The sequence below is a fragment of the Cavia porcellus genome, unplaced genomic scaffold, assembly GCF_034190915.1.
Source record: "Cavia porcellus strain 051 isolate PalLab524CR breed Dunkin Hartley unplaced genomic scaffold, mCavPor4.1 scaffold_3, whole genome shotgun sequence".
In the NCBI taxonomy this organism is placed as follows: Eukaryota; Metazoa; Chordata; class Mammalia; order Rodentia; family Caviidae; genus Cavia; species Cavia porcellus.
The window spans coordinates 108621449-108648893 of record NW_026947486.1 but is presented as its reverse complement, the minus strand read 5'-3'; the positions used below and the strand labels follow the sequence as shown (position 1 = coordinate 108648893).

The 27445-nt window shown below is 35.9% G+C and overlaps 1 long non-coding RNA gene across 1 annotated transcript in view; it reads left to right on the top strand.

The window, feature by feature from the left end:
- Window positions 1-27445, top strand: part of LOC134475509 (uncharacterized) — a 112059-nt gene that overhangs the window by 31631 nt on the left and 52983 nt on the right. The window contains exons 3-4 of the long non-coding RNA XR_010046685.1: window positions 1319-1392; window positions 3150-3224. This is a non-coding gene — a long non-coding RNA (uncharacterized LOC134475509). The remainder of the gene's footprint in view (window positions 1-1318; window positions 1393-3149; window positions 3225-27445) is intronic.

Here is a 27445-nt window from a genome sequence, read left to right as displayed (position 1 = left end):
CAGGAGAAATTGAAGAAATTTCAGGCAGATAAGAGATGATAGGTGAAAGTATGGACACTGGGAACCACATGACTCTTGGGGGAATTATAATCGTTTTGGAGCTGAAAAAAAAAATGATGCTGGAGTGAAAGTCAGAGACCAGATTATAAAAGGTTCCTTTAGAGCCTCAGGTTCTGAAATGCTTGGGAAAGTGAACAATGGCCTCTTAAAAGTATGTGGCTTGCAGAGACATTTTAGGTTAAATTTTGAAAAGCAGCTTTGTGAAAGTTAAACTGAAATGGTCCCTCACAAAAGAGGATGACAATTACCTAAGTGGAAAAGATAGTGGAAATAACGATGATGGCCAGTAGGATAACAGGAGCTAATGAGTGGGATTTAATTAGGAGAATTTGGGATTTGTTATTTGGGGGAGATAAAAAAGAAAGGAGAGTGAGGAAAGAGGAAGATGGAGGAGCAGGGGTGAGGTGAGGAAAGTAAGAAGAACTAAAAGAAAAAATAAAGGGTGAAGGGAAGAGAAGATGGAAAGGAGGAATCAAAAACAACAGGCTAGGTCATGATGTCTCCAATAAGGAGGGCAGCAAGTGAGATTTTTAGGCGGATGTAAGCAAACACTTTGAAAAGAGATCAATTTGATTAATAGCCCAGCTGGCCCAACTATTTTCTGTGTGAATTTGGGTAAGATATTTAATGATCCTTTGCCTGCATTTCCTCATCTGTAAAAGGGAAATGAAACAGTAGTTATCTTACATCTTTGCTGTTGAGATTAAATAGCTTAATACATACTAAGTTCCCAGAATCATGAATCTCAATAAGTAATCTATAAATATGAACTCATACCATTCTTTCAGGTGAGAAAACGTATATTTGGGGATTTGTATATACTGAGATTTAGGGATGTGTGAGATATTTATGTGACAATGACCCCAAGCCAGCTTGTTCATTACTACATCTATGTATACCTAGCAAAACGCTGGCTTTATAGAACAGCTTGAAGGTATATATTTTAGATCAATAGGTAAATAAGTGAATGAACAAGATACAAAATGAGCGAATAGATTCGCACCTCAAAGAAATGGGCAAGCAGGCAAGGCACATTGGAAATAACTGTTGTAATGTAGGGCATGATTGTCATGGTTTATGCTACTGGCCCCAAGCCTCATGCATTTGCATTGTGCATTTGTGATTGGTTCATTGTCTAGCTCTTGGATTGGGGGTGTGAGTGCTACACTGGCCTAGGGGTGGAGCCAGGATGTGAAGTAATGGCAGGAAGAAAGTGTGGCTGGCTCTCTTTTGCCTGTTTCTTCCTTCCTGTTTGCAGCCGCCATGAAGTGCAGCCCAGCCATGCTACCCTGCTTGGAGCCAACTGAGTATGGCCTGAAACCTCCAAAAACTGTAAGAAATAAACCTTTCTTTTCCTAACTTTGGGCATCAGGTATTTTGGCTCAGTGATCAGTAAAAAGTAACTAAGACAGAATTTGGTACCAAGAAATGGGGTCCTTTGCTATGACTATACCTGACCATGTTTTTTGAGAGGCTTTGGAAATGGCTTGTGGGAAGAGTTTGGAAAGGTTTGGACAGGTCACCTGGATGCATAGACCTGGAGCAGCTTAGGCTGTTCTGTAGAGGAGATTCTGGTCAGAGCTCAGGAGACCAGAAGACTGATAGAAAGCCTGATGCTACAGACCAGGCTTGGGAGGGTTCTGCTGGGAAGAAGGATTTCATTGGTTGTTGGACTCTCCATGATGTATGTTATGGCTTGGCAGAAAGTTTGTCTGCATTTTGCTCATGCCCAGAGATTTTGCCTGCCACTGAGACAAAGAGCAATGGACTGATTAATCTGGAAAAGGAACTTTCAAAGCAGTAGAATGTTGAGGTTGTGGCATGGCTATTGTTGCAGCTTTTAGTCAGCTTTATGTTGCAAATCAAGAACAAAGAGCCCAGCAGGATAATTTAAAATACTGTGAGTTTGGCCAAAAGGAAGATTCCAGGAATGCTGTGGATTGTAAAGAATGAGTTGAGACTTCAATCGCTAAAGAGAAACAGAGAAATAAGAAAGATGGCCAGGGGGCATCCCAGGAAGCAGGTCCCCACCCTTTGCAAAACTGTAAAAATGAAAGAATTTGCTCAGAGGAGAAAGCTGCAGAGCACCATGCTCTGCTCCAGAACGGCATGGAGGCCACTTGAAGCTCCAGAATGGTGGCAACATAGAAAACACTTTCTTCACAATCAGGTTCACCAAATCCAGCAATCCAGGCAATCAATCTCTATAGCCAAGAGTGAAAAGAGCCTGGCTACTCCTTCAGATGGCAACAAACCTTGGTGGCATCCACATGGTGCTGATTTTAGGTGCAAGGAAAATGCATGAATTCTGAGGGTAGGATGGTTTTCACCTCGATTGCAAAGGGCCTGGGAGGCCATGCAGTGTGCCTCTGAGAGAGCAATTTATAAAGATGTAAGGGTGAAGCCAAAGGTGCAGTGGAGACCCCAGAAGTTTGGAAAAGCGAGGAACATGGGTGATCCAAGGAAAGCTACAAAAAGTGAGCAGAGAGGGTTTAAGAGAAAAGCTGCAGGAGCTGAAATCCTTGGAAGTGCCATGTGGGTGTGGAATCACCCAAGCTTTTTGGAGCTTGCAACCAAATTGCTTCAAATGCTGAGCATGCAACTCTAGACTTAATGTTCATCCTGCTGGATGTTGGACTTGCTTTGTTTCCAATTCTTTATATTCCCCTGTTTGTAACTTTTGGAATGGTAATGTTTATCTTGGGCCTTTGCATTTCAGAAATGTTTAACCTTGTTTCATTTGTACAGGGGGTTATTGCCATAGATCTTGGAGGAGACTTGGGACTTGGATGGTTCAGCAATGCTGAAACTGTTAGGACTTTGACAACTCTTGGAGATGGACTGAATGTCTTTTGTATAAAGGATGTACATGAGTCCTAGGAGCCAGAGGTGGAATGTCATGGTTTATTTTGGTGGCCCCCCAAGCCTCATGCATTTGCATTGTGCATTTGTGATTAGTTCATTGCCTAGCACTTTGATTGGGAGTGTGAGTGCTATACTAGCCCAGGGGTGGAGCCAGGGTGTAATGTATTGGCAGGAATAAGATGTGTCTCACTCTCTTTTCCCTGTGTCCTGCTTGCTGTTTGCAGCCTTCGTGAACTGTGGCCCAGCCATGCCACCCTGCCTTGGAGCCAACTGAATATGGACTGAAACCTCCAAAAACTGTAAGAAATACAACTTTCCTTTCCCAACTTTAGCCATCAGGTGTTTTGTCTCAGTGACCAGTAAACAGTAACTAAGACAATGATCAAGGCTGAGATTCCCCTTAAATTATTTTAGGGTGAGGAGAATACAAGATAAAAGATTGAATCCTGAGAATCAATGAAATATAAGATTCATGGACAGTAACAGGATACTAACAAAATTAAGAGAATGGAGATCAGATGAGAAGATAATAAATGTGCTATTTCTACAGCAGAGACCCATAATTCGATATGCAGCGACAATTATTATTTATTCATTTATTCTTTGTACTGGGGATCGAACTCACGACCTCACCTTGCCAGGCAGGTGCTTATGCAACTGAATGCAGTGACAACATTTAGTAATATATACGATGGTCCTCCAAATCAGGATTTTCCTCCCCCAACTCCCAGCAGACTTTATACAACTTTTTGGTTATTTCTAAACTTCATGTATAGTTATTCCTTATTTCCAAACTACATATTGTGTCTGAAAAGTCCTAGACATTTAATTACTTGAAGAACAGTACTTTTCTTATTTCATCTGTATTTCCCTGGTATCCAACACAGTACTTGGAATATCACGGAGGACTAGCTTTATGCAACTTAAATGAACTACACTGATCTTAATAAAAATAAACTACCTTATCTCAGGTGCAGGATTTTTTAAGTGAAAAATAAATGGAACTGTTATTAATTCATGTATGTCCCAAGTATGACAAAACCGAATGGGTTGAAGAGAATTCCAAAACCCAGGAGACAGAGGCCGTACATTACATTGACTAGTCTCATTTGCTCTCCTACTGGGCTTTGGAGGAAGCATTCACCAGTTGTAATAAGTTTCAGATGTGTGTAATTTAAAAATCACGAACCTGGTAAAATCTTAGCACATGAACAACTTATTTGAACTCGACAGACACTCCATCAGAAAGCATTTATTAAGTACACTTACCAGTGACCTTTCAAACTCAATGCATGTAATATTTCCTTCAGTGAGAAAATTATACCTCAAGAATAGCTTATTAACTTATGGTTCTCATTCAGATCACTATTTTATGTTCTCTGGTACAGTATGATATCCCCGTGGTCAGAAATCATGTCTTGTAACCCCACCACCAAACACAGGAACTGACAGCTAGTAGGTTGTCAGTAAATGTTCACTTAATTATTAGCTTTAAACTACTTATTAGGAATGTGAATTCAATGTGGAGGTAAGAAATAGTGCAATTATGAAATGTCAGTTTTATTTTAGAACACCCCCTTCTCAGTAGTGGAGATGTGAAGAAAGCCATAAGGTTGTTAGCTTAAAGTTTATGAAAAAAGACATGTACCCTCAAGGACTTGTGTGGGTTCATAAAAAACATGAAAGGAAGAAAAGAACTGCTGGAAAGTACATGCTTTTCAAAACACATGGTGAAATACCTACCCCACAGTATTAGAGGGCATCTTATAACTAATCTTCGCTCACCAATAACTACTGCTTCAGTTGAATAATTGAGGTGTAGGAAGGTCGAAATGACTCAGAGGATTTCAAAAGGAATTTTAGTTGATGTAAATTTTTATAACTCCATCAAAATGATGGTACATGCTAATTATGTGAATAAGTCTTAGGTAAGTTTGACTAATTTTAACTGTGATTGTGGGAAAAAATAAGTCCCTTAATAACTGGTGTTTATAGCTAAAAGTCACTGGTTAAATAAGGAAAACAAATAACTTACTTTTAATGTATATACTTTAGCAATTATTCAGTAGTAAAAAAAACTTGGCTTATAATTCTATCAGTTTTATCCATTTGATAAATTTATATTGAAGAGTTAAAACATTCAGGAAACCCCTCTTGCCTTGTCACTCGGTCAGAACAACCAGATGTTCTGACCTGATAGGGAAGTTGTGATCCGACATCCCCAAAAATAAGAGCACGGTGAACTATCGACCCTGCCAGACAGGATGTGAGTTTTCAAAAACATCAAGCCACCTGCAGCAGATAGCTCACCCACCAGTAAACAAACGACACAACCCCTATTAACCAGTGCCATCTGCTTCTGTAACCGAAGCTTGCTTTGCAGCTTTCGGCTTTATATACCCTGCACTTCCCTACTCGGGACTCTCCCACACCCCTTTCCCACCAGAGTGAGGTCGGAGAGTCCCTTGCATGCACAGACAATAAAACCCCTTGATTTTTCATGAGAGCTGGATCCTTGGGGCCTTCTTCGCAATGGTGATCTTACAATATAATCACCCACACAATCACAGGACAAGCACCTTCAAATTTTCCTCACAATGTTCTTTACATTTATAAGCTCCATGTACTCTAACCCCTGGCAAACATTAACCTGTTCTCCACAGTGACAGCTTTTTGTCTATGTAAGAACATTACATAATTGGAAACATATTTATGTTCCTTTTGAGGTTGTCTTCATTCATTCACCATAATTCTTTTGGTGTTTATCCACTTCACTGTATACGTATTTTGTAACTGTGCGTCGATTATTCTTTTTGTGGGTTTCATTTTTTAATTTACTATAGTGTAATAACCCATTTTATGGATAAACAATAATTTGTTGATTCATTCATCCCTCCAAAGGTCATCTGTATTATTTACAGTTTGAGCAAATGATAGAGTTCTTATAAATATTGGTGTGAAAGTATGTATTTGAACATAAAATTTAATTGAGTAATGACCATTCTCATGCAGTAAAATTTCTGAGTTTTATGGTGAAGATATGTCCTACTTTGTGTAAGATGTTAAAGTATTTATCTGAAAGTCTCTGGCGTTTTGCTTTCTCTCTTGTAATGAATACAAAGTCCAATTTTCCACCTATTTATTAATATTTGCTCTTGACACAATTTTAAATTTCAGGTATTCTAATAGGTATTTAGGTCAATCTCACTAGGACATCAATTTGCATATCTCTGATGACTGATGCTCTTAAAATATTTTTTATGATTGTACGCCAGCTGCATTTATCTTTGGAACATTATCTCTTCAGTGATTTCTTTATTTCTTTATTTCTTTTCTGATTTGTTCGTTATTCTTAGTGTTCAGTTCAGGGACTTCTTTACATATTGTATTTTTTATTTTAACAGAGCTTTTAAAATTCTTTCTATTAGTACATATTTTCAGTACATAATGACTACATTCCTTGGATAGTCTTAGCCTCTGTACATACCACATCTTAATTCTTCTCCTATTCTCTCCCCTTCCGTCATCCTCCCTCCTTTTTCCTCTATTACTTGTTCCTTACTCTTCAGTGTAGCAGAATTTCTGTAGCTTGCCTTTGCATTTCCTTAACAGCTTCTCAATGCAAAAGTTTTTAATTTGGAAGACATTCAATGTAGCATTTTTTCCTTTAAGAATTGTACTCATGCTGTTATGCATAAGAATACTATCTAAAAATAGTTATGTAGATTTTCTCTTATATTTATTTGGTTTTTTTACTTTAAATATTTATTGTTACTTTGAGGGGGATAGAATTTCCCTAGTTCAAGCCAACTTTGAACTCATTCTGTAACCCAGGGTGGCTTCCAACTCATGGGAATGCTCCTGTGTCAGCCTCTGACGTACTGTAATTACAGGCTTGCACTACCATGTCCAACCAAGATTTTATAGCTTTGCTTTTTACATTTATATCTACTTGTCACTTTTTATTCTAAACAGATTAAAAAGCAATACAAATAATGCAGAGTTTCAAAGCAAGATGACAGGAAATTAACAGTGGTTATTATATTAAATACTGCTGTCTTCAAAATAGTTGCTCAGATTACCAGATATTGGCATGAAAAATCAGTCAAACAGTATAAGCACCACTGTTACTTTCAATGAACTAATAGGATGAACAGTACAACTATCTTAGATATCTTGAGCATATATTTATTTTTTCCTCAATTTTTATCTCCTTTCCCCATCCAGTCATTCTTTACTTTTGAGCAGTTTATTTCCCTTTCACAATATCTATTGTACCTTTTGGATCTGTGGTATTTTCATACACTGGAGTACTACACAGCTATAAAGAAAGATAAACTTGAATCTTTTGTAGGCAAGTGGACATAACTAGAGACTACTCATAACAAAGTCAGAGTTGCACGTGTAAACATCATAGTGTCTTCTTAGTATAAGAAATTGAAAGAGTAAGCTACTTGTCACTTTTTATATAAACTGTAAGGTTTACTATTTTTGTATTAGCATCCATTTTTTCCAATACTATTTTGGTAAAAATCATATTTTCTTCAATGAGATGTTTTCATACTGTGGAAAAAAGCAATTGACTCATTTTACTGGCTTTATTCTGAACATTTCATTCTGTACCTTTGATGTATGTGTCTTGCCTTTAACCAATATTATACAATTTGATTACTTTAGCTTTATCTGTAGTAAGCATTAAACAGGGCAGTATATACACTACAACTTTATTCATCATTTAACAATTATTTTGTCTCTCATGACCTGTTAATTACAAGAACAGTTCTCAAAGCCTTACAGGTGGATTTCTTGTGAGAAATCATGCAGTACTTTAATAGCGTGGCTTTGACCTGATGTCAGCCCGAGGCATGGCATTCCTATGTGCTTTTCAGGACCAAGATATACAGGGTCTCATGAGTTTCTTTGAGATTTGGATAACATGTAAGGACACAGATGCCAACAAAACCTTGCTATTATGATTTCTTTTGGTAGCTCATGCTGTTTCCCAGATGCAGCTTATACTTTTATTTTTGTGTTTATCTTTATTGTTTTCCCCTTGTTTAATTCAAATTCTCTCTGCAGAGCTGATTTCTCCCATACTCCATTTACCCCTCTCTTTTAAAGTGAACTTTTGGCATTGTTAAAAAGGTTGTTTCATCTCTCTTACTTTCCTTGTTTTCCATAAAAGTTATTGTCAGAAGTTCAGCTGAGTAGAAAATGTTAAATTGCCACATGCTGTAATAACTAATTAAAACAATAAAAAGACAAGTGTACTGTAACAATCTATCTTTTAACCCTTTTGTCATTACAGTATAAGCAAGAGACTGAATCAGAGTAGACACCTACTTCTCCCAGTTCAGTTTTTTCCAATAGAATAGAATGCTTGATTGAAGCACATACATAGTGGTTCTCTCACTATGGAAAGAAGTCAATGAGGATGAAAGGGAGAAGCAGAAGAAGAGAGCAAATGAGGAGGGGAAGGGCAGCTGTGATTTAGATCTGGGATTCTTCCCTTCCCCAGCATCGTGAAAGGTGACCACTATAGCTAACTTGCTCTGTGTTGCTCATCAGAGGTGGGGCTGAATAGGAAGACCAAGGTCACTGCACTGGGAGACAGGGAGGGGCACGTCTTCCACCGCAGGTCCTTCCTTCCCTCTCTGCTTCCTGGGCACCTCTGCTGTGCTCCTCTGCCATGAATTTCTATTTTGGGAGCCAGCTGACTACGGAAGGTAAACAGAAACCAAAATAAACCAGTGCTTTAGTTTGTGCATGTTAAGTATTTTTTTCTCAGCATTGAGAAAGTAAAACAGACAGACAGACAGAATAAAGGCTCTTGCTATTCTGTTTTCTGAAGATCTTGATAGGGAGGAACAGCAGGACAGGAGAGGCTGAGACTCGCAAACTATAATTTCCTCCTTTTCTAGATGAGGAAGTATTGCTAGAAGCACCTATAGAAGGCTCTTAATCAGATTCCAGGTAAAGGCTCCTGGGCCTATGAGCAGAGCTAACTGGAGCAAAGTGGGGTGAGACCTGAGGCCACGACTGCAAATCTAAGCAGAAACGGACAACTCATTGGTGAAGAGTGAAACTGGAGGTGGAAGAGAGGCTTCACCAAGAGGCTTATCACAGAAAGCCTTAGTAATTTCCTGTGGTCAGGCTCGAATGATCACAGGTAGGATTTGTGACCTAGAGTCAAGTTTCTTAGTTATTAATCAGTTTATTATGATAGTACAGGCTGGAGAAAATATGGTGGTTGGATCATAGTGGCAGTGAATCAGAATAATATGAACTTGGATGACTCTTTTTTAAATCAGATTTTATTGGTACACTTTAGATGTACACAAGGATCACAATTATCATAGAGAATTTATACCTGTATATGATATAACACAAATGATACAAAAAAGCTTTAGAAGCAGAAATAACACAATTTTAAGATGAATATAAGGTATGTGAGGATACATAAGAAATTGGGATAATGAAAACATGTATTTGAGCCCAAAGATTATGAGTACAGTAACATACTTTAATTAAGTGTAGAATAAAGAGGACAATCAAGTTTGGGGTGAAACCGAAATCTGTTTTGATTACTTGGTGTTTAAGCTAAAAATATAAGATAGCTATTTGGAATTACGATGGAAGCAAGTGGATAATTAAGTCTGTACTTCATGGGGGAAAATCAAGACTAGAGACATATTGGGAAGTGTTTGGCTGACTGCTGGTATTTAAGATTTTATGCTGGAAATGCTAATGCATATAGAACAGTTAGATGAATACTGAAGGCCTGAAACAAAGACCCCCTAACTCCAACATTTAGACTTCAAGAAGAGGAGAAGCCACTAAATGAAAACAAAGAGTAGTCAGATTGGTACAGGGGAATACAGAAGACTGTAAAGTCCCAGGAGTCAAAAAAGTAGTTTAAATGGGAAGTAATAGCAACATTCAAATATTGCTGGGAAATTACATATACTAAAAACAGAGACCACAGTGTGGCAGTGAAGAAGCTACTTATGACCCAATGAAAACAGAGCTGCTAAAGTACAGGAAGTCTGAATACACAGAAGGTTGGAGAAAGAATATGAGATGGAGATGTTGAAGCAAGAATCTACAGAAAACTCTCAAAACACATACTGTGAAATGAAGCAGAGGGATGATGTAATCCATGGGAAAGCGTGATGGTGAAGGCATAATATTGCTGTTGCTGTCAAGCGAAAGGAGTATAACACTTATGCCTGGTATTATTGGAGGTAATGGTCAATAAAAGGGCCAGTACTCAAAATTTACATAAAGAGAATTAGAAAAGACAGAGATAGAGAAAAAGAGAAAGATACAGTGAGACAGAGACAGAGACAGAGAAATAAAAGGGTATAAATAACTCAATAAGTAGTGATACTGCACCATGATGGAAATGATGATACTCTCACAATTGAGCAGGCAGAGAAAGTAGGCAGAAGGTATACAGAAGGCTGAGAGATAGAGTAATAATTTCCGAAAGTGTGCAAAGGGAATTATTTTATACAAGGCTCTAATCAGCTTTCCCATTTCTGGGACCAAGCCTGCAACGAAAAGACGCACAGATTTAATTTGGTTTGCAATTATAGAGGGTGCAGTTTATGAACAGCTTGTTCATAAGACAGAAACAAAATGGCAGCAGGACATTGTGGTTTATTTCCAGATATCCTCTCAAAAACCTCATCTACAGGGCTGGGGATTTAGCTCAGCGGCATAAGCGCCTGCCTTGCAAGCAGGCAGTCATGAGTTTGATTCCTGGTACCGATAAAAATACAAAAAAAAAAAAAAAAAAAAAAGAAAGAAAGAAAGAAAGAAAGACCTCATCTATGAGCAAATGAGGCTTTAGGAGGTGATAGGGGTTTGATAATAATCAGTGGATTTGTTCAGTGATGATTTTATAAATGGATGTGGTGTTGGGAGCTAAAAGCCTGGTGGAAGGATGTGGGTCACTCAGTCATACCCTGGAAAGGTGTACCTCCCTCCTCCTCCGTTCATTTTTCCTTGCAGCCATGAGTAAGCTTCTTGTGGCATGATCTTCTGGCATGTCGCCCGCCTTTGGAGCCACCCAACTATAGACTAAACCTCTCCAAACTGTGAATCAAAGTAAATCCTTTCTGCTTTAAATTGGGAATGTTTGGTACTATGTTCAGTAACAATAAAGTAACCAAAATGGGCATGATGGAGTGGAGCACCTCTGTTCGTGGCAGCTGGCAGATGGAGCCCAGGGAAAGAGTACTAGCAAAACATTCCCTCTCCAAAGGCACTTACTTCCCTAGTGACACACTTTCTCTAGCTGTGCCCTGCTACTTATCAGGTGTGAATCTCAATGGATTAATCCACTGAATGGTATACCAAATACTGCTCTGAGAAACAGTTATTCCAATCAGGCTGACATTTAAGATTATCTGTTAGAAGCCCAGCTCTTATAAGCATGATACCTAGCCATATATCATTACACTATAGGCAATCTCCAAATAAACAATATCAAGTTAATAATGCTATCAATATTCCAAAACTATCTTGCATACAACCACAAATAATATCATACTTTTCCAAATTTTCAACAGTTTTAGCATTCTCCGAAGCTGAAATCAAAAAGTCTCCTTTGAAACTCAAGGCAAACTTGTATTATGAACACTGTAAAAATAAAAACACACCCAATTATATAAGACAAATACTAATGGACATGCAAAACCAAATACAGAAGAACAAATTTATAACAGAGGAGATTAATATCCCATTGTCACAAAGAGATAGTTCAACCAGACAAAAAGAAAAGAAATAGTAGAACTGAATAATAACTGTGAGCAAGTGACTTAGTAGATGTTTGCAGAGTGTTCCACCTAACCACATCAAAATAAACATTTTTCTCAGCTGTTCATGTGACATTCTCTATAATAGACCATATATTAGCACATAAGACATTCTTAAGCAAATGCAAAGATATTGAAATTATCCTGTGCATAATAGCTCTGAAATTGGAAATTAACGCCAAAAGAAATTGCAAAACCTGCATAAATATATGGCAATTAAATAACAAAATTCTAAACGACCAGTGGGCTACTGAAGAAATTAAAGAAGAAATAAATCAATACCTACAATTCAATGAAAATACGGAAAAATATATCATAATCTGTGGGATGCGATGAAAGTTGTCTTGAGAGGAAAATCTATAGCAATAAACTGTCATAACAAGAAAACAGAATGAGCACAAATAAACAACCTAGTGCTTCATCTCATGCTTCTAGAAAAAGAAGAACAAGTAAAACTCAAGGTCATAGAAGAGAGGAAATTATAAAGATCAGAGCAGAAATTAATGTGACTGAAACTAAAAAAATACAAAGAATTAATGAATCAAAAAGCTGTTTTTTGAGAGAATAAACAAAATTGGTAAACCTCTAGCTAACCTTATAAAGAAAAAGAAAGAACAAAACCAAAATTCATGCAATAAGGACTGAAAAGAGGGAAATTACTACAGATCCCATGGAAATTCAAAAAATCATGAATACCTACTTTGAAAATCTCTACTCACATGGACAGGAATACACAGAGGAAATGGACACATTTCTGGAAACATATGAATTACCGAAGCTCAATCAAGAAAATATAGCAAATTTGAGTAATCCAATATCAGCTATTGAAATTGAAAATGTAATTAAAAACTTAACAACACAGAAAAGCCCAGGTCTTGATGGATTCACAGCTGAATTCTCCAAGAAATTTAGAGAAGAGTTGATGCCAAACTCTTTAAACACCTCAGTGAAATTGAAGAGGCAGCAATCCTCCCTAAATTGTTCTTTGAGACAACTATTATTCTGATATCAAAAGCAGAGAAAGACCCAACCAAAAAGGAGAACTCTAAGCCAATCTCACTAATGAACACTGATGCGAAGATTCTCAATAAAATACCGACAAATAGAATGCAACAAATCATCAAGAAGACTATACATCACAACCAAGTGGGATTCATTCCAGGAATGCAGGGATGGTTTAACATACATAAATCAATAAATATAATATACCAAATCAACAGAGCCAAAAACAAAAACCACTTGGTCATGTCAATAGATGCAGAAAAAGCTTTTGATAAAGTCCAATACATGCTCATGCTAAAAACCCTTCAGAAACTCAATACATGGTGTCTACCTCAATCTCATAAAAGACATCTACGACAAACCAACAGCCAACATTATAGTAAATGAACAAAAATTGAAAGCTTTCACTCTAAAATAAGGAAAAAGCAAGGATGTTCACTGTCACTACTCCCATTCAATACATTTCTGGAAACATTAGTCAGAGAAATCACACAGGAGAAGGAAATAAAAGGTATAAAGATAGGAAAAGAAGAAGCTAAATTGTTACTTTTGCAGATGACATGATACTCCATATCGAAGATCCAAAAAACTCCATTAAATGACTATCAGAGGTAGTATACAAATTCAGCAGTGTAGCTGGATATAAAGTCAATGCTCAAACATCAATAGCATTCTTGTACACAAACAAAAAATCTCACTGAGAGATAAATTCTGGGGATATTACCTTTCACAATAGCATCTAAAACATGAAATACATAGGAATCAACATAAACAAGAATCTAAAAGACATATATGCTGAAAAATATGCTATGCTAAAAAAGGAGATTGAAGAGAATATTATAAAATGCAAAAATATTCCTTGCTCTTGGCTAGGAAGAACCAACATTGTGAAAATGATCATACTCCCAAAACTGTTATACAGATTTAATGCAATCCCAATCAAAATACAATTAACATACCAGGCATATCTAGAGAAAACACTCTTAAAACTCATTTGGAAACAGAAGAAACCTAGAATAGCAAAGGCAATTCTGGGCAACAAAGACAAGGCAGGAGGCATCTTAATTCCCAACTTGAAACTACATTACAAAGCTACAGTGATAAAATCAGTATGGTACTGGCAAAGAAACAGCTCTCAAGATAAATGGAACAGATTAGAAGATGCAAACACAACTACAAAGACCCTCAGCCACCTGATATTTAAGAAAGGGGCTAAATGTGTTCTCTGGAAGAAGGATAGCATCTTTAATAAATGGTGTTGGAAAAATTGGCTCTCCACATGCAGAAGACTGAAACTACACCCATGCCTATCACCATGCACTAAACTAAAGTCAAAATTGATCAAGGATCTACATATTAAAACAGAAACATTAAATCTACTGGAATACAAGGTAGATAGAAGTAACCCCTCAGACAAAGGACTTATATCCAGAAGTCCAAAAGCCAGCAACCCCTCAGACAAAGGATTTATATCCAGAACATATAAAAAATTGAAAAAATTCAAGTCCCCCAAATTCAAAGGCCCTCTTCAAAAATGGGCATTTGAGATGAACACACAGTTCTCAGATGAAGATATACAAATGACAAATAAATACATGAAGAAATCTTTACCATCCCTGGTCATTCAAGAAATGCAAATTAAAACAGCATTGAGATTTCATCTCACTCCAGAAAGAATAGCTGCCATCAAGAAATCAACTGATAGCAAGTGTTGGTGAGGCTACAGAAAAACGGAACACTGCTCCACTTTTGGTTGGAATGTGGACAGCACACTGTCACTATGGAAGTCAATATGGAGATTTCTCAGAAGATTAGGATCGGAAGTTCCATTCAATCTAGCTATTCCCCTCTTGCGTATTTTTCAAGAAAAACTGAAAAGTTCATGTTACAGTGGCATATGTGCACCTATGTTCATAGCAGCAAAATTTGTAATAGCTAAATCTTGGAAACAACCAACATGCCTATCAACATCAGATTGAATAAAAACATGTGGTATTTTTATACAATGTGATGTTACTCTGCAATAAAAAAGGATGGTCTTGAGGCCTTCATAGGTAGATGGAGGCAACTTAAGACTCTTCTCATAAGTGAAATAAATAAGCATCATATTTATAAATATCACATTGTGTCTCTAGTGTAAAAAGTAATAAAAAATATAGGAGTAATAAAACCCAAAATGTGCAATCAATACTGTAAAAAAGAGAGGGAAAGAAAGTGCTCTAAAATATATAACTGCATGTATGTTTAAGTGTGCAAGATAGATAAACTTATTACTAAGTTTTGTTGGATCACTGAGCAGCATTGTTTGCAGTCTCTCTGTTTGAAGGTCCACTTTATGTGGTTTAATTTTGTAACTTGAACAACTGTTCTAAGATGATAGTATGTAATTTATCAACTAGTAATTTCTTAGTGTTTTTTTGAAATTCTGTATTATTTCTAGCCTTTTTTCTGTTTTGCTTTTTTTCTCTTTAAATAAAATTTAAAAAAAAATTTCATAATTCCAAGATACAATGCCACAGGGTAAACATTTCCAGCACCACTTCCCCCTCCAAAAAAAGGAAATTGTGGGGGGGGGGGAGACTCAGAATTAAAGAAGACAGAAAGCCAGCAGAGTAATCATAAAGTTTCGTACTTCCATGCTCAGCTTGCTGGCGACATAGTGTTAAGTTATGAGTTCTAGTGGGCCTGTGCATCTCCAGCCCTATGGCTTTATGTATTCCAGCCCAAATACCTTTTTTGGGGGGGCTCATTCTGTCCTAGATTTGTAGGTTTTTTTTTTCATCAAATTTCCTCATGTCTACAACCTTCTGGGCTCTGAGTTGTACCTTAGGTTCCAGTCTCACAGGTGCATGTGAATGCTTATCAGGGGCATATTGTCTTTATTTTTAGGCCTCCATTTTAAATGTGAGTGGAAGCCTTACTGATCTCACAACTCTTGCATTCTGCATTCCTGAAAAACCAGCATCATAGGGACAATGGTAAGGTAACTCCATGGATCATATCCACAGCAACTTCTGAGTCTCTAGATGATTGAGCACAGAATAACTCATCTCAGGGAATCATTTTGTCAGACTTCCTTTCTTAAGCAGTAGTTTTTGGGCCTTTCTTCTGAAATGAAAGTTACACAGTTATACCTCTGAGTCTGTAATTTGTGGGATTGTGCTGATTCCTTAGATGCCCATAAGAGACTTTTGTCATTCTCAAATTACTTGTTTCCTGTTTAATGGAGCTACTATTTTTAAAAACCATATTTTCTTTAACTCCAGTATTTCACATGAGTTTTTGGACCAAAGTCTAAGGTTTTCACATCTTTCTATTCTTGTTTTTGCTCTCAATTGTCACTATAGGTTTGGACAAAAAGCAGGGAATAGTAACACTGGGATATCTTAAAAGTTTCCCTGCTGGAAAACATAAGGCCATGGAGTTGGAGATGCAAAGTCCACTTGAACTCATATTTTGACACCACGTGTCTAGCATGCTGAGCATGGAAATACAGAATTTAATGTTTACCCATTAGCTTTCTGTCTTTTTAAATTATGAGACTTTTCCCTCCAATTTCCTTTTTTGTTGCAGAGTGTTGGGGGTGATGGAAATGTTTGCCCTGTGGCATTTTACCTTGAAATTATGAAACTTGATTTTGATTTTTACATAGTTCATAATACAAGTGTGACTTGATCAATTAGTCTGCCATCATTTAATTCAGTCTCAAAGTCTTACAACATATATAGAACAAATATTCTTGGCAACAATGCAACATTCATGGCTTCTAGTCTATTTCTCACTAGTCTTCACTCCAATTGATGTCCTCTTGTAATTGACCACTACTTCCCACATTCTTATCAACCTTCTGATATCTGGGATCCAATCAGACATTCCATAATGTTTTTCTTATTGAAGTCTGAGGTTTCTCTAACCCATATGTCCAAACTTTTGAAAATGTTTCCCTCTAATCAGTTCCATGCCTTCTGAACTGATGGTCAGGTATTAGGAAAACAATTATCCTACTTCTTTTGTACCAAATTTCTTCATTTATCAGATTTTGTGTCCCTGGAACAAATTACTGGACAGGTACAATTTAAAGGAGAGGTATCTTCCACCTCACAGTTTCATAGCATTCATTTCATGGTCAGTTTGATCTAAGGCAGCAATAAGATGATGAAAAGGCCTGGTGGAACAAAGCTGTGCACCTTATGGTATCTGGAAAGCAGAGTACAGAAGAAGATCACTAGGAAGAAACAGACATCCAGAAGCTATTTCCCCAGTGACCTACATCTTTCTACTGATCTCTATGTCCTAAGAGCACATTTAGTTATAAACATCACAGGATTGGTCCACTGTTGAGCGTGGTGCTCCCATGCTCCAATTATCTATCTAGAAGTTTCTTAATCTAGTCAAGTTGGCAACTAGGATTAGCTTTCACTAGTGGCTTCTACATTCTAAATAAAATATCAGTGATTTCATTAGTTCATTGATGTAAGATCTTTGAGAAGAAGCACTTTCAAAATGTTGGCTTGGGAAAAGATTAAATAAATCTTAAGCAGATTCGTAGTTTTATGATCAACAATTATAAAACGTCCATATGAATTATCTACATGTTGTTGCCAATCTGACCTATTTATGACCTTGTGCTCTTTAAACATACAAATGAACTGTCATTCATTTCACTTTTATCTGTCTCAATGTTATCTGTTTATTCTTACTATATTTTAGATATTTCTCCAAGTTGTTGCACATCTATTTACATATTTTATTCCTTAGAGTAAGATGAAGCAGGAAAGATTTCAAAATGAAAGTCATTATACAAAATACATGTTTCACCTGGAAATAACAAAAAAAAATCATGTATTCAGTATTTCAAACCTTGTTTTGGTTCAGACAAACTGCGTAATGGATACATACTATGTAAAATTTGAACAATAGTTCACTGCTGACAGTGAAATGATTGCTTTGCATTAAAAACAATGAGAAGTACATGAGATAACACTGAAATGAACTCTTATTAAAGATAAGAGAATTATAATCTTTTCACATGTTTCCAAATTCAGTATTATCTAAGTGTAACTCATTTTCTCTACTGACTGGGCCTTGAGAATCTTTCCTTTCCATCTCAAATGATGCTTCTTTTCTGTTAGTATTTTATTCTTTAAAGTTCTTGGACAGCTCCATGGAACAGTCCATTAGTGGTAAGCAAAGAGATGCTTGAGTCAAAGATATGAAACCTCGCATTTGTGCTTTTATTGGTGTATGGTTGTCTCTTTTTATGTTGATGCCTGCTGAGGAGCAGCACATGTTGTATGAGGTAGTTGTGGACTACTGGGCTTGATTGCTTGCCTCCTGATCTGTGTTTGCCCCTTTTAGCCTGAGTTTTCCCTGCTTTTAAAAGCTCTAGGGTACTTCCTGCAAGGATTATGAAAGGTCTCTGCTTTAGCTAAAAGACTCTCTCTGCCCTATCTTTCCATTATAACACTGTCTCTTGCATCTCGCTTTTTAATAAAAAATCTTCCTCTGAGTGATAGGCAGGAAAATACAGCTCACCAGAGTTAGCAGCACTGCCCTTCTTTTACCAGAAAATAAAAATGTCAGTGTCTAAATACAGGCTTGAAGTTAGGAAGTGTGCTTTCCACCACTTGACTCAGTCCATCATTTTCTTGCTGTGGAGAGTGCAGGGAACTGCTTGACCTCTCGGTTTTCTCTGGTTTAACGCAGGCTATAATTTTTGTCTTACCATCCAGAAGTAGGTGAATAATTAAGGGTTGTAGAGTCTTTAAAACTTGAAAAGGAGGCTTAAAACTCTAATCACTAGCAGTATTCAGGTAAGATTTTGAAGTAATTTACAAGAGAAAATAAATAGTTTGGATATAGAGCAGAAAACCATGAAACAACACAAAGTCGTGAACAAACTTACAAAAAGATCCTGAAGTTGAGGCAGAAAGACATATACCCCTGCCTTTTGCTCCATTTCAGAGGTATGGCTTATGTACCCTTTTGTAGACACATTTGCCTAAATTACTTATCAGTTAGATGTATTTAAAGAAAAAAAGGCTTGGAAATCTGGGCACGTAGTTACACGTTTGAATTCATTACCTTCTAGTACTGCAAAGGACTTGTCACATGTTTCAAATTTCTGTGCCTCAGTTTTGTTATTTTGTACCACATCAATAAGTTTTACAACAAAGTGCTGTCAGAAAGAGTGGCATGCATAGATATGTGCAAACATACATTGATGCTAAACCATGGATAGATTTATTTTTTTATGGAATGACTGCTTCCTTCTACTTGTTAGAGCAGATATAAGATAGTTTGTGTGGCAAAGGTACAACATCAATTACTCTGGTAATTCGATGGCTGCACTAAGACTGTTAAAAGCCAAACAGTGCAGACATAGGATGGTGATTTGTATGTGGTTTGGGGTTATCCTCAAAAGTCAACGTGCTAGAAGTTTGATGACTTGTGTAGTTGTACTGAGAAGAGGTGTGATTTTTATTAGGTAGGCCCTAGTGGGAGATGGTTAGGTAAGCAGCAGTGCAACCATTTGGAGGTATGAATGCACTAGCTATTAGGATCCAACTGATGCTTCTGAGAATGCATTCTTTGCCACTCTTCCATGCATCCATTCATTTTCTAAATCTGTATTATGTTGTGAGTTGGTCAAAGAGAACTTCACCGGAAACCAAACACATAGGGCTATTTAGTCTTGCCATTTAGCCTCTAAACTTTGGGAAAAATAGTCTCTTTTTTTCTTCAAAGTTATAAGCCTCTAATAAGTTGTTAGAGCAAAAGAAAATGGAATCAAATGCAAGGATTAGGGCCAAGTTTAGTGCAGGGCCTTGGTTAGAATGAGCATTGTCACTTTGAACCAAAAATATGTCTGACATCAGACCAAATGTATTATTGCACTACTAGAAATAATATCAACTGTTTGGTAAACCAAGGAGACCTCTATATATTATTAAAAATGTAGAGAATCTTTGTTCAGCTCCAGAAACAGACAATAAACATGAAGATAGATGATGTAGAGAACTAAAACGAATTACAGCTATTGGTTGCAATCATCTTGCCCTTTACTTCTATGAATTTGACCAATAAAAATGCCTCATATAAGTTGTATCATGTAATATTTGTCCTCTATCTGGCTTATTTCACTTAGAATACTCTAATTTTCTGAATGTGGTCATAAATGTCAGGGATTCTTTCTTATTAAAGCTGCCTAATATTTCATTGTACACATATGTCAAATTTTAGTTATGTATCTCTCTATGGATACTATAGTAGTTTCCGTATGAGAATATGGGAATGGATGTACACTTTTAAATTGCTGATTTCAATTCCTTTGGATAAATATGTGGTATGATTGAAATATATTTTGAATGTTTAACCTAAAAATAGCATATTGAAATATATATTTCCATCAATCCCCCTCACCACCAAATACTCCTGCTTTGAACACACTTATAACACCATTCTTGCCACTTTTTGAGACACTTCTGGAAGTCCTTTTTTGCAGTCCTTAGGTGTGTTGTCCTGATGTTTTGCACTGAGTCAAGATTTTTACCTTTCATGTTCATTTTGACTTTTGTGATGACCTGGAAGTCTCATAGTGTCAGATCTGGATAAGAAGGTAGATGAGGACACAGCATAATGTTTTTACAAGACTGTCTTGTGTAGGATGACACTTGGCAATAGAGTTCATTGAGATTTTTATTACAATTTTAAAGACACTCATGAAAGAGGACTTACAGAACTACCTCCGACAGTGGCAAAACAATGGGTAAGTGTGCTTGAAACACTGGGGAATATTTTGAGGCAGACTATGGCAATATGTTTTTAATGTAATTGTTTTATTTCCACACTAAATATAGATTTTGATCACAATTTCTACATACAAGTGAGATTGTTGGATTATATGACATTCTACTTTTAAATTTGTATAGAATTGCATAATATTTTCCAAAATGGTTGTACATTCTCACCCAAAGTGAACAAATATTCCTTTTGGTGTGCAATTTTTCCAACTCGAATTGATTTTGTTTTTGTTACTGCTATTTTTCATTTACATTTTAACAGATGTGAAGTGATTTCTTGTGTTATTTTGATTTTCATTTCCCCAATAATTAGTGTTGTGCACCTTTTCACATTCATATGCAGTCTACATGTCTTTTCTGAGTAAATATCAGTTGTTTATTCACTTATTTTTAATTGCTTTGCATATTTATTTTTACTGTTGTAGATGTTACATACTTTGGATATTAACACTTTTTTAGGTATTGGATTGGTTTATATTATCTTCCTTGGTACAGGTTTTCTTTTCATTTTGTTGAATATAACCTTTGTTGAGCAAAAGGTTTAAGTTCTGTGCAATGCTGTTTTTGTAACTTTGCTTTTTTCCCCTGTGCTTTTGGTTTCATTTACAAATAAAACAAACAAACAAACAAACAAAAAAAAACATTGCTAAAGTCAGTCTTAAGTTTTTGATAGGTTTTCTTCTAGAAGATTTATGATGTGAGGTCTTTTGTTTAAATGTTTCATTTGCTTTGAGTTGATTTTTACGTATGGAGAAAGACAGGTTCAATTTCATTCTTTTGAATATAGGTACCCAGTTTTCCCAAAACCATTCTTAAAGAGATTATTCTTTTCTTATTGTATTATTAGTACTTTGGTAAATATCAGTTGGTTGTATATACATGCCTTTCTTTCCGAGGTCTCTATTTTGTTTTATTGGAAAATGTTTCTCCTTTTATGAAGTATGATACTGTTTTGGTCACTGAAGCTCGGAAATATGAGTTGCAACTCTAGTTTAGCAATATAAATTATAGTCAAGAAGTGTTATACCTCCAGCTTTGTTCTTGATTAACTTTTCTTTTGCTAAATGTGGTCCTGTGTGATTTCACATGAATTTGGAATTACTTTTCTCTATATTTGTAAATATATCATTGTGATTTTCATAGGACTTGCATTGAATCTGTTGATTCCTTTGGGTAATAACCACATTTTGACATTATTATTTCTTCCAGTCTATGAATGCAAGATATCTTTACACTCAATGGCAAATTTTTCTGTTCATTTTAATGTAGTTACACCTGACATTTTTGTGTGTAAAATTTACACATAACATGAAATCATTACTATATGTAATTGCATACTATACATGGTACTTAATTTTTTCCCCCGGCATAACACTCACCCACACTCACAATTGAGAGGAACGCTGGTTTTACTTTTGCTCACATTTCAGTCCTTGGTGGATGGTCTCCAAAGGCGAAAGATCTTGCAGGACACAACCTGTTTATGACACATGCAGGTAACTCACTTCTTCCCACCATCTAATAACACACTCAGAGGCTCATGCTCCAATCACATGGTGATAAGGTATGAGAAGGAACTACTATAAAATAAAGAATTCATTCTATCATAACTGAATGAAGAATAATTTTTTTCTACAGAGTAGTACAATCAATGCTATTTATTTATTTCGTCTCTCACTTTAGCCCATTGATAAGGTCATAGCAGACAGATACGGAGATAATAATATTTGCTTGTTTGGATAGTCATGATTTTGTGTGAATTTTTATATGTACTCTCGTATGTGTCCTTGTGACTTCTTACAAAAACTGTAACCATCTATAGACATATAGCAAGTGATTACAATAAAATTATGAAAAATATAAGCCACCATGTCGTAGACTAAATTTTTATTTTATTTTTTTCATACTGGGGATCAAACTTAAGACCTTGCACATGCCAGGCAGGAGTTTGGGCCACTGAGCTAAACTCCTGACCCCATAGACTGAATTTTATGACTACAAAACTGTTACTTTGGAAACCAAACCCCGATGTGATGGTAGTTGGAGATAAGGTCTACAAAGAGATAATAAAGTTGCATATAATCATAAAGTAGAATAATAACCGTGTAGTGCCACTGTATTACTAGCAAACTATGGCACCAGAAATCCATACACAGAAGATAGCCACGTGAAGATCTGCACAAAGGCCGTTTGCAGTCTAAGGAGCGAGTCTTCATGTCAAGCAAATCTCTTGGCACCTACACTTTGGAATTTTATTCTTCAGAACTAAAAGAAAATAAATTTTTAAGTTACTTAGTTGTGGCATTTTATCTTAATGACAACCTACACAGACCAAAACAACCATTTGCCATGTATAACAGTGCAATTTTATCTGTACCTGAAGTAATCTATGTGGCTTTCTATCATAATAAGGAAAATTATATCAGCATAATTTATATAGTTATTTTAGTTACATTTCCCGTGATTGCTACTGCATTTTAGTACTTCAAATAAACTTTTGCATTTAACGTTATGTGCACTGTCTGTTGCTACTTTCATCTTCATTTTCTATTTGTGTTATAAATTTGTCCTAAAGATTTACATATCCCTGTATAGTTATGGTTTTAACCCTTGTAATAGCTTTATATATTTTGGTATGGTGTCTTCATTTAATCAATAAATGTAAATCAGTAAATGTAAGTTTTCAAAGCATTTAAATATATCAGTGTTCTTTATGATCTCGACATGACAAAGGAATGTTACAATATATTTTATAATTTGTAAATTTATTTCATATATGGTTAATCCTGCTGAAATTTATTTGTGACTTTGCATACTGAATAAGTAATACAATGTTTCTATCATTATTTTTGACTACCTCTTTTCCTGTGGCTTACATAATGTAATAAATTGGAATATGTACTATGATTTGCTTTCCAGTTATTTGATTTTGTGGGCATGAATTGTACTTTAAGTATGAATTTGTTAGTTTCATAAATTCATTTAACATTATTTTCCTTATTATTCATCCCTTTTCAATCAGACTTGTTCTTGTGTATCCTTAATTTTAAAAATAAATTCTAATTGACTTGTTTCAGTCTTTGACTAATGTGACCCACTGAGCAAAATGAAATGCAAATAAAGTAACTGTCTTCTCAGACAAATGGGAATGGCTATGTGCCACCAATATAAACGGGGGAAACACATGCTGACTACGATGTAAGAGAGACTGAAATGGGAATGTGGACTGAGAAACAAGGATGCCACAGAAATTTTTAAAAATTAGCAGAAACTATACTAGAAGGCTCATGCAACAATTCTTTGATCATGGTAATGTAATCATGAACAAATTTTAGTAGTGACAGTGGGATATTAAAGAAATAGGAAATATTCCAGAAAAAAATTAGCTCAGCAATAGAAGATAATTTTTAAAATGTTCCCAGTGGCTTCCGATAAGTTTAAAGCCAAAAGCACAGTTCTGGCTTTTTGTAATAGTGGCTCTTAATTTGGATTGTATTTATGTTATTAATAAAGTTAGAGAGACTTGCTAGTCTACTAGTACTGAAGAAAATGAGAAAGCAAACTAGTCTATTAGTCCTACTGGTTTGCAATGCTATATTTTGAAATTTAAGAGATAACTCAAAACCATTTGTATTTGAAAAGTTTGGACTATATGAAAAAAATTAAGGAATTATTTGAGTAGATAAGTGACATCATTTCATTTCTAATCTATATCTCATAGAAGAGGAGGCTGTTAAAAAGAAAAACATTAAGCAATTTTCAGAGTTATCTGAATTCTTTACTTATTAGTACATATTTGTGGTATATGATGAATACATTCACTGTGGCTGGCTGGTACATGTACATCTTATTTCTTTTTGTATCTTCTTCCTCTCCCCATATTAACCTCTCTCCATCTCCTAATCCCCTTCTCACTTGCCAAAAATAGATCTCTTTATTTCCTGTTGTCTTCTCATTTCCTTTGTTCTTCGATTTATTTTTACTTTGGCATTCCCATATAAGAGAAACCATATGATATTTAAACCGCATGTCTGATTTATTGTACTTAGCATGATGATCTCAAGATGCATCTGCTTTTCTAAAAATGATTCCAAATTTTCCTTCTTCGTTGCAGAGTAGTATTCACAGTGTACGAATACCACATTCATTTTATGCATTTCTCCTGTTGATGGACATTCCATTGCCACAATTTAGATATTATCAATTGTGCTGCTATATTCTTGGATATGCATATAACATTTTAGTGTCTTGCTTTGTAATAATTTCAAAAAAATTCCCAAAAGAGAATGAATTATTGGGTCAAAATGGATTTTATTTTAAATTTTTATAAGCATCTGAATACTGATTTCCATAGTGGTCATACTAGTTTGTACTCCCAGCACAATGTAGAATTCATTCCCTCACTCTGACCAGCATTTGTTATTATTTTGATTTATGAGCAAAAATGATATGTGAATCACATCATCCTAAGAACCAGAACACATTTAAAGTTCTCCAACATGTTGTATAATCAGGTAGCATCCAAAAATGGAAAACAAATGGAGGCAAAAAGACACTGCCAAAGCTCACTGTTTGTTTGTTTGTTATCTGAATTGGCAAGATCCTAAAATTAACTAAAGCTCAGACTCTGTAACTGAATAAAATTCAGCTATACTGTTACATTGAGGATCCTCTCAGGTTAATTTGCTTCATTTAAAATTGATGACTCCATATTGGTTTGCTTTGTTAGGTCCAGTACAGGAGCCTAGTTCAAATCAATGGTCTACACATTTTATTTAACAGGTTGTCTTTGCAGATTTGAGGGCTGAAAGAACATGAAATAGTTTGGGGTAAATGTTCTGAAGCTTTTGGTATTATTTTATTCATTCACCGGATTTTTATTAAATACATATCACATATCTGTTACTGTTTCAAACATCATGAGTACATGAGGAAACTCATTATGTGTGGAGCTAATAGGGCTGAAAGAAATAAAATGTTATGAAGTTGTAATTATTGATAAGAGACGATAAAAACAAAGTGGGGGTGGTGTCATTTTCAATAGACACTTTTGCTTTTTTTTGTGTCTTTTTTGAGAGAGGGTCTCACTATGCAATTCAGGTTGGCTTTGAATTTACTTGTAACCCAGGCTGGCTTTGAACTCACAGAAATCCTCCAGTCTCAGTATCCTGAATGCTGAGATTACAAGTGTGAGCCACTGTGCCCAACCCAGGAGACACTTTTGAAGTGGATGTACTGGCTGGAGACCCCTATAAATTCGGTTAACAAATCATGTAACTTGAAGAAGAAAGAATTCAGTAATATTAAGGTCCTGCAGTTGAAGTCTTTCATGGGACAAATAAATGACAAACTGTTTGTGAGTGGAAGAAGGAAATCATTTGCTCCCAAATTGTGTACAACCCCTTCTAATGTCTGTTCATAGTTCACATTGGTGAAGGAAATTTGAAGGTTATTTGAAATGAACATTTTTCCCAATCATTGGTAAAGAATTATAAAAATATCACTTTCCAAAATTTGTCAGTGTGTTCTCTTATAGTACTACTTACCTTAAATTCCCATAGAAATATTAAAGTATTTTAATTTTCCATGTTTCAATTATCAAATTCACAATGTATAATAGCTAAAGTGAAATGTTCTGTGTGATCATCAAGAGATGAAGGGATAAAGAAAAATGTGATATTTCTACACAGTGAAGTATTACTCTGCCATGAATAAAGATAAATTTGGGCCATTGATAAGTGTGAATACACCTTGAGAATATAATAGTAGGTGAAATAAATCAGACACAGAAGCCTACCTCTCACACAGTTTTTCCTATGTTAGAAAACCAAAATGTAGATAAGTAGCAAAATAAAAGACAGATGATAAGAAATAAGGAGATCTTTTTCATTGGGAAGGGCAACAATAGATGCAGGCAGGGGGAAAGGGCAAGAAAAGGTGTCATGGTTTATGTTGGTGGTCCTCAGGCCCCATGGATTTGCATTGTGCATTTGTGATTGGTTCACTGTCTAGCACTTGGATGGGGAGGTGTGAGTGCTACACCCGCCTAGGGGTGGAGCCAGCATACAATATAATGGCAGGAAGAAGGCACGTCTCACTCTTTTGCTGGTTCCTCCTTGCTGTTTGCAGCTGCCATGAACTGTGGCCCTGCCATGCCATCCTGCCTTGGAGCCAACTGAGTATGGACTGAAACCTCCAAAAACTGTAAGAAATAAGCCTCCCCTTCCCCAGCTTTGGGCTTCAGGTATTTTTTGTCTCAGCAATGAGTAAAAAGTAACTAAGACAAAGGGTATGAATAAAACAGAATCGAAATATAATATGAAAATAGAGCTTTGCAAGTGGGCACGGTACTAAGAAATGGAAGGAGCAGGACAGAGACGAATGGAATGATAAAAGATTTGAGATATGTTATATACATTTCCCAATTTCCCACAATAAATGCAATCAATGTGTGCTGTGAATATATATGGAGAAAAATAAAAATGAAGAAAAGTTTAAATCATTTTATGCAATTTAATTTTATTAATTATAGTGCAACAAATATTTTTTGCCCACACATGGATTAGTGAATAATTCTTTCAATTCCAGCCCTCTGACCTTCTTTTGCTTCCGTATTCTCCATACAGGTTTTATTCCCTGTCTACAATTATCCTTCCACTTGCTTCATTTTCATGATTGATTATTACTGGGTGCTTACCCTTTTATATCCTCATAAGCCTTAGTTTGATGCAAAATTCATAAACAACTCTATTTTATGTTGATTCTTTTCATTTCTTCATTAGTGGTCACTCAGGTGCTGGAGACACCAAGATACATAGAGTATATTATCTGTCACCAAGTGATAAATATGAAAATACATAATTTCAACTCAGTGTTATAGGGGCACTTATAGAA